This window comes from Sander vitreus, chromosome 5 (assembly GCF_031162955.1).
Source record: "Sander vitreus isolate 19-12246 chromosome 5, sanVit1, whole genome shotgun sequence".
NCBI lineage: Eukaryota > Metazoa > Chordata > Actinopteri > Perciformes > Percidae > Sander > Sander vitreus.
In genome coordinates, this window is record NC_135859.1 from 13372411 (window position 1) to 13389457 (window position 17047).

The window sequence follows — 17047 nt, forward strand, 5'->3', positions numbered from 1 at the left end:
TTCATATCCATTGAACATGGAAGTGAAACTAAAAGTAACTGAGATTAAAGTAACACCTTAACATGCAGACAGGCATGCGCAATACTTCATTACAATATCTGTTAAACTAGGGTGGCATCAAACAAATGGCTGCTTTTCAGTCAAAGCTGAGATTTATGACCAAACATTATGGGAGACTTGACTGTACTTGACTTTACAAGAAGCTAACAGAAGCACACAGGTAGTCTGACACCTCTGTTCTGATCCATGCATCACAGTGATGTATGCACCCAGAGACAAGGTTGACACAAAACAAGGAGGGGGTCTCTGTGGCCAGGGGCATACTGTAAGGTTCCACATCAGCACGTTGTCGTTTGTCATGTCACTTCGGTGAAGTTCCAAGTCATAAAAGGACCCTTTTTGTGCCTGAGCGAGGGAAAAAATGCAATATATCAACTAAAGTTGAAATGGAACAGCCCTCACTGTTGCTTTCTTCAGTTTGAGAAAATGAAAGAATGGGCCCCTGTAAAAGTAATTACAAATTAAAGCTGCAAGCAGCGATGGACGGGCCCTCGCACCTCTAAGCGCGTCGGGGTTACTGGCGGTCGCCACTCCTTGCGACCGTGCATTTGCACGGCACTCAGACACGGCAAATCGTCACCAATGAAAAGGTAACTCTCTGCTGAGTTCAATGATACCTCACACAAGACTCTACGTCATACAGTTCATTAGCTGTGACAGGGGGTGTGGACAAAGCATAGGGGTCGGGGCAAACCTTTACCAATAAAAAAGGAAGTCTCTGCTGAGTTCATTGATACCTTACATAAGACTCTACCATAAACGGGTCACCAGTTATGAAAGGGGATGTCGCTTAAGCACAGAGGGGCGGGCCAAACCATCACCAATGAAAAAGGAACTCTCTGCTGAGTTCAATGACACCTCACACAAGACTCTACCTTAACTGGTTCAAGTGTTATGAAAGGGGGCGTTGCCTACATAAGTGCTAACTCCGGATTTCCACTGAATGCAGAACGTCTGCGGACCGGCTCCGCTGCGGAACGGCTGCGTGCTCCGCCGTCCGTCAATACCCACTAGGTCCGGATTTGTTGCGGCGCGGCTGCGGCCATGACTGACAGCTGTAGTCACGAGGACCCACAAGATCTTGCGAATTCACATAGAATAGAACCACAAAACCAACAACAGTTTGTTTCCATCCAGAGGAGTAGAGGGGAAACAACTCTGTGCTGTGTTTTCAAGGTGTAGGAATAGGTAGGAAACCTAATGACTCCGCCGCCGTTCCGGAGCCGTTCCGCAGCTGTTCCGCATCCAGTGGAAATTGGGGGTAAGTTTCATGTAAATCGGATGATGTTTGTCATATAAGGCTGATTTCCTGTTGCCAGCGGGGGGCGCTATGACCAAAAGTCAATATTGGCCTGTATATGTCCTCAGGCCTGGACTCTTGTTGATTGTGGGAAATTTCAAGCAGATATGACAATGTACACTGTAGTTACATCCACTTTCTCGTTCATCGCTAAACACTCAAAATGGCTGCCACGCCCACATCGTTTGACGAAATGTTTTTCTTTTAATAAATTTTCATCTTTAAGGTGTTGAGATGGTACAGACCAAATTTGAGGTCCATCGGATGAAATCTCTAGGAGGAGTTTGTTAAAGTATAGCACCTTGACTTTTAGGCCTACTTCCTGTTGCCACTAGAGGGCGCTATGACTTTGAGCCAATATCGGACTGTAGATGTCGTCAGGGTTGGACTCTTATCAATCCTGAAAAGTTTTGAGCCAATTGGACAATGTGCACTCAAGTTACACCCACTTCCTGTTTCAATGACAAAACGCACAAAATGGCTGCCCCGCCACGGCCATGCCCTATGACGAAAAGTTTTTATTTTAATAAATTTTCATCTTTAACGTTAAGATGGCCCAGACCAAATTTGAAGTTGATCGGATGAAATCTCTAGGAGGAGTTCGTTAAAGTACGACGTGGAAATGGCCAACAACTTTCAATTAAAGATGGCGGACTTCCTGTTGGGTTTAGGGTATGGCTCCAATGAGCTTTTTTGTACTTCTTGACATGATACATATGTGTACCAAGTTCGTGAGTGTACGTTAAACGTACTGCAGGGGCTCCATTTTTTTTAACTTTGTAGGGGGCGCTAGCGAGCCATTTTTGTGTGCCTATTCCCGAAACCCTTAAAATACGTACATTTTCACCAGGCTTGATGCAACCGCCACTTTTGGTGAGTTTTTGAGTATGTTAAGCCCCTCAAAAAGGCAATTCATTTGCCGTAATATTAATAATTCCTTCAGTTTCAATAGGGCCTTCGCTGCTGTCGCCCTAATAATGGGCATTTTAAGACAGAGTGGAGAATCAGTAATGGCAGCAAAACACCATCCAGAAGCAAGCATTTCATGTTGATCCAAAAGCACCCTGGATCTGTTTTTGAACAGTCTACGAAGGCTCAGTGTTGTCCCTTCTCAGTGTTTTTGAGCCCCTTATTGCCACTTTTTATAACCATAAAGCACTAGCAAAACCAAGTTTTGATGTACATACAATTTCTCACCTGCGAGCACCGTATGTTGTCCTATGGTAGGATGATGCAGTAACAACTAACAAATATGATTTAATCAAACACCATTACATATTTAGCTTATAAATTGGTTTAAACTTAAATCACTCCTACTAATTGAACTATAAAATATAAGCCTCACTTTACTGGCCACAGAAAAGCCTCCTCCATGCTTTTGCGCTGAGCATGCAGGTGCTGTCAACTAAGAGTTAGTAAGTATTCAGTGCTAAGGGCAGAGGGTGGACATGATGGCACTGACATGACATACTGGAAGACCAATGTATCACTATACAAATATCTGTGTAAACAATGTGATGGTATCAGACTGTATTTTACTTAGCTTTTACTGAGTGAGAACACAGATGACAGTTGTGAGACATTTTTCACACTTTGCAGATTCACTTGCTGCTATATGAACAATATTCTTTGGCTTCCCTTATTTTCTTGGCAATGAAACATGTTTTTCGTTTTTTAGTGCCCTGTTTACTGTATAGGTTGTATATGCATCTATATTCAGGATTGCCATTGACCATATAGGCACCTGTTTATTCTTGTGTGTCTTCATGTGATGCTCAGAGGTTTGTTGTTATGGGTTTTCCCTGTTTGTTTTTTTTGTGTTTAGGTGCAAATTACTTCATACGCCCCATTTGCGAGATCACTAAAGCAAAATTTGTAGGAGCGACTTCACTTTCTTTAACCAGCAGGTAGCAAGCAAGACATGGAAACTTGGCTTGGGTCTTGAGGAGTTGTAGCTTTTGTTCACTGACAGATAAACTGTATACAGACTGCACAGCTATAACATTACTGTTAACTTCATACTCACCAACCAACACACCACCTTCTTTCTTTTTTCCTCTCTCTCTCCACCGCACTCGCTAACGTGTGGGTTGCCCCTGCCACTGCGTGTGCAACATGCATTGTGTGTGTGTGTGTGTGTGTGTGTGTGTGTGTGTGAGAGAGACACACTTTTGTGTCACTCTGTATGCGAACCATCATGCGGAACATATGTGCAGAAGACAACAAGCGTTGGCTCTTCCAAATGCTCTCCACTTTGTTTTTACCAAAAATGCTTAGGCGGTGCGCCTAAGCTGTACAATGGCAGAGAAAACCCTGATCTAGCTGAGCCATCCCATTACACAGACCTCTAAGGGACGATCTCTGTAATCCTCAGAAGACTGCTTAATATGAATAAGGAGATATCACTCACTCACTTGTCTGGTGTAAAACAAACGTGCTATTTGGAAGATTTTTCAGTACCAATCACAATAACTTTCTGGCATTGTTATCAGTCTCTCTTCAGCCTGCACAAACCATTTCACAATTTGCTGCCAGGAGAGACAGCCAACACTCGACAGCCAACACTCGACATGGTTTAATATTATGACAAGATAACAAAAAAGCATTAGATATGGATGAATGAGGTAGATAGATATAATTCACAGTTGTTTGAGCAAGGTACAGCTTGTACAGAAGAAGTGTCTAACCTAATGATGTGGTTTTTCGTCTAATCCTGCCTCATTTACACCTGCCGCTGATGATATTGTATTGAATTTCAACTGCAGGAAAATAGACCTTAAAAGCTGTGATTGCCACATGATGATAGCCAGCCCAGCAAATTGTACCTCTCAAAGAACCTTGCTTTGACTATTACTTTCACTTATCCTATAGGGGAAAGACCCTGTTGTGTCCCCACGGCCCTAACCCTGACTTAGAGCTACCAGTGGGACGTTTTGCAGCTTGGAAGGTGACCTCAGATAAAAACACACTTGCTGTCTCTACTCTTAGTTCCCTTTGGTTGAGATACAACTGTCTATAGCCCAAGACAGGACAGCCTCTCATCCCAAAACCGTTTGTGTGTGAGTGAGGATGTAGAGGATGCATATTACTGAACTGGATTTCTGTATTGTGTGTCTTTTGACTGAAGTGTTCACTTTTAGAGAAAACAGAATGTGAATTCAATGGTGTTTACAAACCAACCTCAACATCTTGGATGTTGGGCTTTCCCACAGGCACATGAACACAGAGAAGATTTAATAGCTCTTAAAAACAAAAAATCTGATCATAGTGGATAGGGCTGGACGGTTAATTGAAAATGTCGACATCGAAAATCTTCTGCTCCAAAAAAAACCCACAGTGTCCGTCGTCTGGAAACATTTTGGCTTCATAAAAGATGATTTAGAACAACGTGATTAATTATCGTTCATTTATCGTTATCGAGGTAAAATGTGCATTCATTGTGATACTGGTTTTGGGAGGTATGGTGCAGCCCTAATAGTGGAGACTTTTGCTAAAGTCTGCTGATGTGTGTTAAAGGCCTCCCCAGATGCTACTCCAAAATCAAGAAATGACTTACCAGCAGTCAGAGATGATAAATCACAAAGTTGTTGACCACTTTGATGGAGGGGGTAAAGCCCAACAATTCACTGTGTTTACCAGGAATCTAATAGCTTTGACTTGGATTCCATTTACTATAAGACTTTGATGTTGCTGTATTCGACTTCTATGACAGAAGTTCTGTCATAGAACCTTTTTGGATTCAGTTGACTCTGTTGACAGCTTAAGAGTTATGGATACTTATGCTGTGACGTTTAATGAGCTATATAATCGTATGCAAATATCAAAATCAGTCTTTGACACTAGAGACTGGTGATGATGGATTTGTCAGCGTTGAACATGACCCTTTGCGTCTGGATCGTTTGTGTCAGTGTTTTTTGTGTGTTGTGAACACTGGATGTGCAGTTGTGTTTTAACCACATCTATCTATCTCTTTGGAGTAGCTGCTGTAGTAAAGTGTTTGATTGATTCTCTAGCTTTTCAAAGTCACCATATCATTTTTATTTTGTTTTATTATTTATGTTTCAAAATGCTTTTAGCGCCCACAATATATTTCTGCACTTAATTTTACAATTCATATAATTGTATTAAATAATAATTCTAAATGTGATTTGTCTATAAACATTGGTTGCACTAGCAATACGTGCAGCAATAGCATGATTCCTAGTCCTTACACATCCCTTCTAGAAACTACTGTCATTTCATCCCTCTGAGTCTAATTAATGAATTAATGACGTTGCGTGTGCTGGAACATTTTGTGTTTATTTCAGATTTATCAGAAGATTTTTTTGTCATTGCACAAAAATGAACAACGAAATTCTTAGCAGCAGTTCACCCAGTAAACAATCAATCAATCAAAATCTAAAAAGACAAGAAATAAATAGTAAAACAATACAATCATAAATAGAAGAAATATACATACTAAAAGTACTAGAGTTATTGCACATGGTCCGTACGTGAAGGTGTGAATGTGTGTGTGTGTGTGTGTGTGTGTGTGTGTGTGTGTGTGTGTGTGGGGGGGGGCTTATGTCATGTTATGTGTGGAGGTTTACACTGTGTTCACAGTTCTCAAAGTACGGCTAAGACCAGTGAGTCTACAGCGAGCCTAAATTATCTCGCCTGCCGAACAACACTTTCTTGAGATGTGCAAAGGGTAAAAGAGGGAGAGCTTGGCACCACAGTTGGCATGTTGTCTCTTGTTTTATTTCAAGTCCCTGTCATTGCTTTCTCACCTCCCATGCTATTCTTCCACATGCTGTGCAGTTTTCTGCTTTATTGTGGTTTCTGCTTATTCGGCTCAGCTGTATTAAGCAAGGCATCTTATTGTTACGGTATCTTACACTTTGCATTTTATTTGCACATTTGAGAAAATAATTTGGGGTAAATGTAGGTGGACTCCTCAGCATAAAGCAGCAAGAGGCAGAGGCATGCATGTGTGTGATTGTGTGTAATTGTCATGAGGCAGGCTCTCAATCCATCTGTCTCAGCCTTTTACAGCCAATACATCCTCTTGAGCAGATTGCATTCTGGGTAATGGGAAACCCCAGAGCCGCAACCATCCATCAGTCCTGACACTACACATAGGCCAGCAGCTCACACACTCACATTCACACACTCACATTCACAGTCACACACAGCGCCCACAATCTAAGCATGAGGCTGTTGGGGGTTTGCAGCTTGAGCATGACTGAGGGTTTTATGGGCAGCTTTACTACATTCTCCTCTCCAGTTCTCACATCTTATGACAAGCATCAGTGAGCCTCCTTCATGGTGTGGTTCTTAATGGCAGACGTTTGACAGGCAATGTGTTGGCCAATTCTGAATACATCCTCCTGCACTCTATGTAGGTGCAGTGCCAAGAGGAAGGAAAAGTTCAGAATGACCATTTCATTTTAAGGTTAATACTGACGTAAATATGGTGCCACTTTTATTATCTTCTAGTGGAATATAGTTTCCTCATTTAAGTGATGGTTGGGGGAGTAATCTGTCTTTCTTCATTCCCAGGTTGAGAGTTTTGTAGTTAAAAGATCTGTGCGGTATTGGAACTTCTGCTTTTACAGCCAAGGGTTCATACATAAAGAAAGTGTATCGGATGTTGTAATTTTGCGAACTGACTTATGGATGTGTTTTCCTATGTTAATGATATATTTCATAAAAGTAAAATTTTTGCAGACGTGGTATTTTTTTCAGGAAAGGTGCCTTACCTCCTGTATATTCCGCTGCAGGAAACCCTGTTATTTAATATATTTGTTACTGGCAAAGTAAGCAAGTACAGTGTAAATAAATGTAGATGTCGTTTGACCAGCCACCAATCTCTGTTTAAACTGAATGATATATATATTTGAGTGGAGCTGTCATAGATGTGAAAAGTCATCTGTCATAAACTGAACCGACAGACACATAGTGTATATTTTCTTATTTTCTGTAGCAGTCGATTTCCCCTTTATAAAATCAACTCAATTTTTCTCATATTTGAAAACTGTACAACTGGGTTGTTTTGAGTACTGAAGTAGCACCGATTTTATACTGACATTATCAATTTATGATGACTTTCTAATGCGATCAGCATGTAGTTTGTCATCCATATTCATTGTATTTTAATCTTTAATTACTCTAAATGTTATCAGTAAGTCTCAGCCCCACAGTGTTTTACTCCAGTTCAAATCATGTGCGATATTTCACCAATAAGAAATTGTGTTTGTTTTTTTCTAATGCTCAGATTAATTGAGTGTGCATAGAGCTGCCCCCTGCTATTTTTCACTCATGCATTTTAAAGCCTTTGAGATGTGTGTTGTGAGAAATATTCAAACTTTTTTTTTTGACTGTTAGAGTAATTTTAAAGGAACAAGCATACCACTTATGGCATATTTTACTGCAGCAGCTTACTTTAATATCCAAAGCAGTGAGTTAATCTTTTTTTTTTTTTTTTCATGGAGTATGATACTTATTTTAAGAAGATGATATCACACTGTCCCCTGTAGATATGTAATTACCTGCTCATATGATCAGTTAATAATTCAGGGCCGTTTGTCTTCCCTGTGCTGACACTGAAAGCTATTGATCATGAATGTGTAATGAGTATCTACAGATAAATGATGAAAATGGGGAAGCAGAATAATTAATTGTTCCACACATCAGTGGGAAGCCGTATGACTGGACGTAATTTGTGTGGCTAATCACAACCGAGTATCATCATTATCGTCTTTCACCCTGCAGTCAGCAACAAGCACCTTTCATGAGCTTATTAAAAAAGGCCTTGACCAGGAAAGCTGTTAAGTGGTGTCGAGTTTGAACATGACCTTATCTTCATATTATGCCTTTTTCACTGCAGTAGAAGCCTCTTCTCCCCAGCATACATATCTCAGAACTGCCTGCTCTTCCTCCCACTGTCTCAGACAGACAGGAGTCTTTGTTGTCCTTTGTTTTCGCAGAGAGGAAGAGTAGTAGTGCTTGAATGGAATGACTACTTATGTGTGAGTGCATCTGTGTGCAAAAAATGCCTCACCCATTAATGAACACTTATGCAGGCACAAAGTTCAACTCCTGTCATGACTTCTTTCTTGTATCTGGAACTGAATCACTCCTCAGTTATTGCTCAGGGGTTTGTCTGGAGCATTTGGAGGCATACTTGCAGTCTCTTGGGTCGTTGCTTACTCCCAGAGCAGCACTGGCATTTATATGAAAGCATTAGACTTTGATGAAAAATCCTGTATTTTAAGCCCGTCCCTATAATGACACAGCTTTAACTGCTGGAACTAGCAGTATTACTGCAGTTAAAGCTGACTTCAAAAGTGTCTGAGGTGTTCTCAGTTTAGTTGACTTGACTGTGTATTATTTGCAACCCCTAAACGATTGCTCATTTAAAGGTCAGAAGTCTTAAATGGCCTTAAATTAATTTTGATGAACAAAAAACCCAATACATTATACTATATACTACTGTACGTACTATATGCTACAGTACTACATATTGATTTACATGTACTGCTGTTGTTATATCGACCCTTTAAGTGTATTAAAGTACCCATATTATGAAAAAAACACTTGAAAAAAACACATCCATGCTGTTTTGAGTGAGATACGGGTTTCTGAATGTGTCCTGCTTTCAGTCTCCGGGTGAGCTGGTCAAAATCTGCACGGCTTTCTACGTAACTAGCCGAGGGGCCTAGGGGGCTAACCGTTAGCATGCTAGCTCATTCTCAATGGCAAATCACTGCTACAACATACACGAATTCACCCTAATCTACAAAATAAATTGTATAGAACTACTTACATGTCCCTGTTCTGCAGGTATTCCACGCAAAGTTGGAAGTGCGCCCTCATTTAGAAGAAGTCTACTGGCTAATCCTGCCTTGTACAGGCTGAAGTTGCAGAAACAACTAGCTAGCTCATGTAATCCTTACCTAGCTACTGCGCATGTGCGACTGACAACAAAGATCTTACGGAAGTTGAGAGGTCTCACTCTGTAGGTAAAACAGAGACCTGACACAGGGTGAAAAGAGGATCTGCAGCAATGTGCAGTACAACAAAAATATGGTGTTTTTTTTGTTTTTTTTAATTAAACCATGTAAACCTATTCTGATACAATCTCAAATTACAATTATGAACCTGAAAATGAGCATAATATGGTCACTTTAAACAAACCACTCGTTTACAGTGGTTGGAGACACTGCATTCTCTGTATTTAAAGGTGCAGTAAGTGATGCTGCGGGAAGATTGTTGATATTTGAACTCAACTGCCAAACAGATACAACAACCCTTCAGAATCTCCGCCCCGCAGATTCATGGATGCGCATTGCCACAGCAACCACTTCTGTTAGTGTCTCTGCTGACTAAACGAAATATGGCAGAGTCGATGTTAGCCCACGTTAGGTTGTGGATTAGAAAACTGTCGCTACTACTGAAAAGCCAACCAGTTGGGAGCAGCCATCACAAACAATTGCAAACGGACGAGGTTGAACTGCAAACAGTGAAACAGCAAAGCTAACGTTATTACTCACTTGTCCACAACGATGAGAGTCCTCATCAGTTTTCATTCCTTTGAAATCACGGAGGTTTCTGCAGCGTTGAAATGCCTCACCGACGTTCCCGCATATACAACTTCTTTTTTAAGTTATTATTTATTGTATTGGAATAGTGTTGTTTGGCTCGTGCGCACTGTTCTGTTTGTTTTGCATTTACACAGCCAGGGCTGTGTAGGGACACCAGATTTGTTTTAGGTGCACACTGAAAATGGAGAGCTAGGTGACCGTGAGGAGATATCCAATGAATTTGACAAAGAGTGTATTAGATTAACATTGCTTAATATACCTTTAAGAAACTGTCTGGCGCTGGTCATTAAACAATAAGGCTGGGTGTCGTTTTCAATACCGATACCAATACCGTGACTTCGATACCGGTTCCTGAACGATACTTTTTTCGATACCAATTTTATAAATCCATTTTAACAAAGAACAACAACAATAAATTACAACATTACACATTACACAAAGTTTTTATTTATTTTTCAGCTCCTAATACATGAGTGCGGTCTCTGTGTGTAACGTAGAGTTTTTACTGACTGACTACTGAGTCTCTACAACGTGTAACATTACATAGCCAATCAGCAGCATTATTAGATCTTGGTAGAAGCATGCTGCATGCTTATTGGCTCACTGTTGCTGATGAGATTTACTCCTCAGGTATTGAAATTTGGTATTGAATTATGAGGCATTTTTTCGATACTATAGAGGCAATTCGGTCGGTGCCTAAAAAAGTATTGAATTCGGTACACAGCTCTATTAAACAATGTCAAGCGGTGTCTAATTTCATCACTTTAATGTATTTACATTCACGTTACCTGGTATATCAAAAAGCTTCATAAGTGAAGTGAGACACTACTGTAGGATGCTCCATCAGTTTTGCCATGTTGATGTTGCAAATGTTATTTTCATTTTACCACAAGGCAAATTGTGCTTCTTGAAGAGTGAGCAGGCTATTGGATGATACGCTTAGATTATATCAATGCCATAACTTTCACCAAGGCAGCAAAGAAATCAACTAGAAGTTAGTGTGATGAGGCTTTATAATGTAATTTAATTTAGACAGCTCAAGGGGAGTGAAAGAGAGAAAAGGAATATGGTGAGAGCGGGAAATAAAGGAGGTGGTTGTATGAAGAAGGAAAAGATAGAGAGGAAAGAAGAGAGCAGCAAAAGAACTACATTTAACAATTGCCACCAAGCTCGAGAAATTGACAACTGAAAAGAATTCTATTGATAATCAAACCAAATTTGGCAAATAAATGGCACAATTAGATTGTATCAGTTAATCTGCTACAGATCAAAGCCAAACATTGTTAGAAAATAACTCCAGCTTTATTCATGCATATCCCTTGAGATGTGTGTGTGTACGAGGTGTATGGATACACAGTGCCTCCCATTGGTAACGGCTGGTATGTTAGGAATGGGACAGAAGTGTCTGCACTTTATTAACACACACTTCAGTAAAATATGATTTTGCATATTGGTACATTTGCAATGTGTGAATGCACCGATAGGCCTGTCTGCCTTCTTTGCTGAAGAGACTTATAGCTGATCACTTTGCTTTGTTCAGGAATAGACAGACATCCCAGGAATTAGTGTCACCATTTACCAATGTAATGTGTCTTACTTGTTATATACAGGTGTTAGCATGCTACTTACTTGTATTATATTATAATGCATGACTCAGAGACTGCAGAAATAGGGATACTCTTTGGTTGTATTAATGTGTCTTAGATTGTCAACGTTTCAAGGTGTCTTGGGTGTATAACATGAAGATGTTGCTGTTACGTTTGACCTTTTTTTGTCATGTCAAGTTGGGCTGCACAAAGAGGAACATTTCTAATTGTGATCATTTTGATTGATATTGCAAACCATATGATTCCCGATATTAGACGGAATGGTCATGTTTGCATCATTATTCTCATTTTCATTGAAAAAAATGTCAATATGATCATGATGAGATCTATGCGAGGAAGTGTATAGAATGACTTAAGTAAGCCGGGACATCTCTGCACCACCACAGGACTTAATTCAGAATGGTATTCTGACACATATTTTGCCTTTAACAAATATTGTGTCCCCCTGCTGTGACGTTATTGTGCACATGCATAGTAGAGGTTAGAAAAAAGAATTGTCCCATTGGATTGAGGTGAAAATGAGAAAGAATACTACAAAGAAAGTGAGAGACTGGATTTGCATGCAAGTGAAATCAAGCATGAATTTGTAATGTTTGACCCATATAGTTTGACCATATACATTTGAGGTATTTTCACTTGAACTGTAAATGAAGAGTCTGAGTTGTAGGTTGAGGATTAGCATTTTGTGTTATTTAATCACAATTTTAAATGTTTGCTCAAATGCAAACAAATAGTGTGTTAGTGTTAAATGACCGTTCGAAGTGTGTTAGAAGGTTTTGGTAGTGGAGGCTGTTTACATTTGGATCACAGATTGTGCTTTTAAGCATTCTGTTCTGTTCTCAGGCGTCTGGAAGGGTAGCCTTGCTTACTGGCAGACAGACACTGAGCAGTACTTTAATGGCTGCTGCCCATTAGGTGTTCAATAGAGATTTAAGTGTGGTGGATTATGTTTTTAACTGCCTGTCAGGAAAACAGAGAGCAGCTATCAAAAACAAGTCTATCAGGGGCTTTTAGATCTGCTTATGCACTACACCCAAGACAAAATTACCTGCTGAGTGCACCACTGGGTCTTCTTACAAACATATTTATTTCTCCTCCCAGCTACTGTTACAGTGTTTAGTGGTTGGTTCTAATAGCATCATCTATTAGGTAAATAGATTAACACCTTGATATGAACCACTCAGTATCTCTTTGTCTTTCTTGTCACCCACCCACTTGCCCACTCACCCAGCCACCATCCCATTGACCCAGGGCGTGACTCCAGAAGGGAGGATTAGGGATTTAACCATGTCTTTTATGTCAAAATTCAGGGTCATCCTGGATTTGTGGTGTCAAGACCAAGGTTCACAGATAAGCCCCTGTTAAACAATTAAATGTTATTTATATACCCCAACATCACAAATCACTAATTTGCCTCCAGGGCCTTTACAATTTCTACAGCATACGACATCCTCAGTACTTTGACTGTCGCTGTCTTATTCAGATACTTAATTTCTATAAACATTGCAAATATTATACTGCTGCCGTTTACTTTTAAATGCACGTGGAATCTTCTAAAACCTACTTCCATCCTTTTTTTGTGGCATTTCAGCATTTAATGGAAAGAACAGATAGATATGAAAGGGGAGAGAGAGGGTGATGACATGCAGGTAATCGTCTCGGGTCGGACTCGAACCCTCGATCTTCTGCATCAAGGTATACACCTTATATACACCCATATATGTGCGCTTGCTCTACCAACTGAGCTAACCTGGCCACGTGAACTGGATTTTTTAGCCCACATGCCTCATCAGTAATTCCACTCAACTGTAGAAAGACAGAAAACCACTTTGTGCCTACAGCACCTACCTACCTTTGCCAGTTCATCAGTGTGTGACACATTGAGTTTTTATACCCAGTCTCTCCATACCCAGCACTTCCATTTCACAGCCTTCTGCTTGCAAGGAGGACAAACATCCGGGGTGTGCCAATCCATCAAACCTACTGTCTTTAACCCCAACTGGGTTTAGGCATTCTCGTCAATCATTATTCATTCTTCCAAAGCCTATTGATCTTATAGTACCTATTACTTATTGACGTATCCACCCACCAGCCCCTACGTGGGACATACAATCACTTTCTTTCTTAATGGACTTTGCCCAACTGTGGGAAATATTTAAAAGAAATTATATACATGTCATATATGAAGGTTGAGTGCCAAGAATGCACCACTGCAATCACTCCTCTGTGCTCTACCTACACTCACTCATATCCAGCCACCACCCACCTACAGCATCAACCTTTTGTGTGTGTTTATGGCACCATAAAGCTGGCAGTGCACTGTGGGATGCAGAGACTCTGAGCCAGGGATGCGTGTCCGGGGAATATCGACCCAGTGTGACACAGAAAGAGAGACAGATGGACAGAGAAAAATGAGTTGCTGCAGTTTTAGAGATAAGTAGTTTTTGCCTACATGATGCGGTATGGGACCATTTTACTTTAGTCTTGTCATTAGATAGTTCATGAAGTATCACCTCATTACAAGGAAATATATTTATTTTTATTTATTTCTTGCTTGTATTTACTGAATTCAGCATTTTCTTTTGTATTTACTGCCGGTTATGCTATACAGTAATGCCAGACATTCTCAGACATTTTTAGCTGTATAAGCTATCGCTTTTCACCTCCTTTTTCTTTTTTTCTTTTCCTGTCACCTGTCCTCTCGCTGCAGGAGAGTGGTAACAGTGTGTAAAAGGTGTAGGTGTGTGAGGGTGTGTTTCTGATATCTCTGCTGGTGTTCATTAGGGTGTTTAAATGTCAAGAAGTGGACATCTTTTCCCAGCAGTGCGGTGTAAGTGCATATGTTTCCGCTCTCACATCAAAGCTGGCTGGCAGCTGAGAATCATGTCAGCAGTTTTTACTCAGGAAAAGCTGATTTAATGTTTTTATGTTTGTTATTAATTACCCTCTTTTGTCAGACTGAAATGACCTGTGATTGAGTATACTGTTCATTTGAACACTATAAACATCATAAAAATATATATTGTCAGGGGTGGATCTACAGGGGGGCAAGGGGGCTGACACCCCCAGCTGAAGGAAACCACAAACAAGGTCCTGGTTTTATACTCACGGCAAACAAGCCCCCAACTTGTTAGGACCGGCTCACAGGCCACAACAAAAGAGGGAGATGCACAGTAACGTAACAATAATAAAGTGACATTTATTAAATAATGATGCAAACAAGAGAACGATGAGGTGTGATTGTCAGTATCAGTGATGAATGAAGGTGTATGGATGTAATGGAGAATGTGAGGTGCATGTTGTCAGCAGTTAACAAAGGGAAAACTCAAACAGAGAGAAAATATGTTGGTGCACAGTCGGGAGAATGTGGCCGCCTGGTCTCGGGGCAGGCGGGGTTAAATAGTCTGGGAGGACCGGCCAGGTGATCACAGTCATCTCACTATCGCCTCCGCTACACCTGCAAGTTAACAAGACAAACCACAGTACACATGTACGACAGGCCCAGGGCCGTCACACCAACAAACAGGGCATAATATTTATGCATTTATTTTAAAAGATTATTTGTGTAGCTAGTGTGTATTATATAGTTGTGAGGAATAGTTTCAGTTTTCTCACATCGCCACAGGACTTGCGCATAGGTGAGGATTAAGGTGAGGGTGTGGGTGCGCAGACCTCACTCCCACCATCTTCACTCCTACCAGATGGACCTCCAGTGGCATGAGGGAACCCATGACGACCTTTGTCTGGCAGGAGTTGCAGGGGGCTGCCGGTGGTCCGGTCAGTTGGACTCCGCCTGTGCCTGTCCCCAGGTGGACGTTTGTCTTCCGTGTTTGCTCCCCTAGCCACTGTACCCTCCCGAGTTAACCCATGTGGATGTGGGGTTGCCTTCTTTTGCCTTCCCAGCCATTGTGGTGGTTCTCACACCAACATCTTCCGCCTGCGCCACTTGGGGTCTTCACTATTTACCCATAACTGGGACAGTGGTTGACGGGCATCAGGGCGTTTCCACTCACTGATGGCCCTGCATGCCACGTCTCTGGGGCCCACTGCTGCTCCGAGATCCTGTACAACTTAGCCTGGAACCACAAGGGACCAGTTACCATGTGTGCCACGGGGAGGCATGTACGAGATCTTGGCAGTGGAGAGGCTATGTACCGGCTGAGGAGGCTTACACACTCGGCTCCTCTTTTCACCCCTGAAAACAAAGGGCTATCCGGTGGCAGTAGCTGAAAGCAGAGAGTGGTAAGCAGAAGCAGCATGCAGCATTCAGCATGCACTAACTACAAGCACTCCTACTCCAACACTACTGCACTGACGCATCACACGCCCTGCGTGCAAACGCACACATACACATACACACACACACACACACACACACACACACACACACACACACACACACACACACACACACACACACACACACACACACACACACACACACACACACACACACACACACACACCCAAACACACACACACACAAAGAGAGACAGAGAGACAGACCCACCCACACACAGAGACAGACAGACCCACCCAGCCACACAGACAGACACACACACACACAGACAGACAGACAGACCCACCCACACACAGACCCACCCACACACACACAGACAGACAGACCCACACACAGACAGACAGACAGACAGACAGACAGACAGACACTATACAAGTACAAATGCATGTTCTTTTCCTCAGCCAGGCAGAAGCTTTTTGTACCACTTCTTCTTCTTTGGCTTTTGCATTATCTGGCTCTGAAGATCTACCAGCTGGGACCTCATGGTGCTCTCAGTCCTCTCCCAGTCCTGCTCTTTTTCCTGCTGAGTCAGCTTCAGGCTTTCTGTGGCCTGAAGGAGGGATGCCTTGTCCTCCTTCCACTCGCTGAGATTACTCTCCAGCTGCTGCTCAGCCTTCTTCAGAGCAGCCAGGAGGCAGTCACTCACAAAGCTTTGCTCGTCATTCTGATCCACATAGGAGGCTCTTGATTTCTTGTTCTCCTCCAGCAGGGAGGTTTTCTCCTGCTGCCATAGGACACGCTCACTCTCTAGCTGATGTTCCCACTTTTTCTCAAGAGCAGCCATGAGGTTCTTGTTGCTTTTGTCCTGCATCTCCAGCTGGGCTCTATGTGAAGCCTGGGATCTTTCCAGTATCTCCTTTGCCTCCTCGTCCTGTTTTAGGAGAGCTTCCTCCATCTTGCTCAATTTATCCTTTAGCTCCTGAGCTTGAGCCCTCTCCATCTCCAGATAGCTCTCCAACGTCACGTTGGTGGTCTTACCTACCGCGAGCATCTGTCTCTCTTTACGAAGCTCGATCTTCAGAGTCTCCACATTATTTTTAAGGGCCTCCTTCTCTCCCTTCATCTGCTCCAATTTGACTTTCAGGTCTTCAGTAATGAAGTACTGCAGGTCGAGATCTTTCTGGGCTTTTCGCAGTCTGTTGCTGAATTTTCCCATCTGGCTTTTCAGATACTCTGTTTCCCTGGGTGGGGAGTG

General features: G+C 41.8%; 1 protein-coding gene across 1 annotated transcript in view; it reads left to right on the forward strand.

The window, feature by feature from the left end:
- mctp1a (multiple C2 domains, transmembrane 1a) overlaps positions 1–17047 on the forward strand; it is a 151790-nt gene that overhangs the window by 59506 nt on the left and 75237 nt on the right. The gene's annotated exons all lie outside the window — the stretch shown is intronic.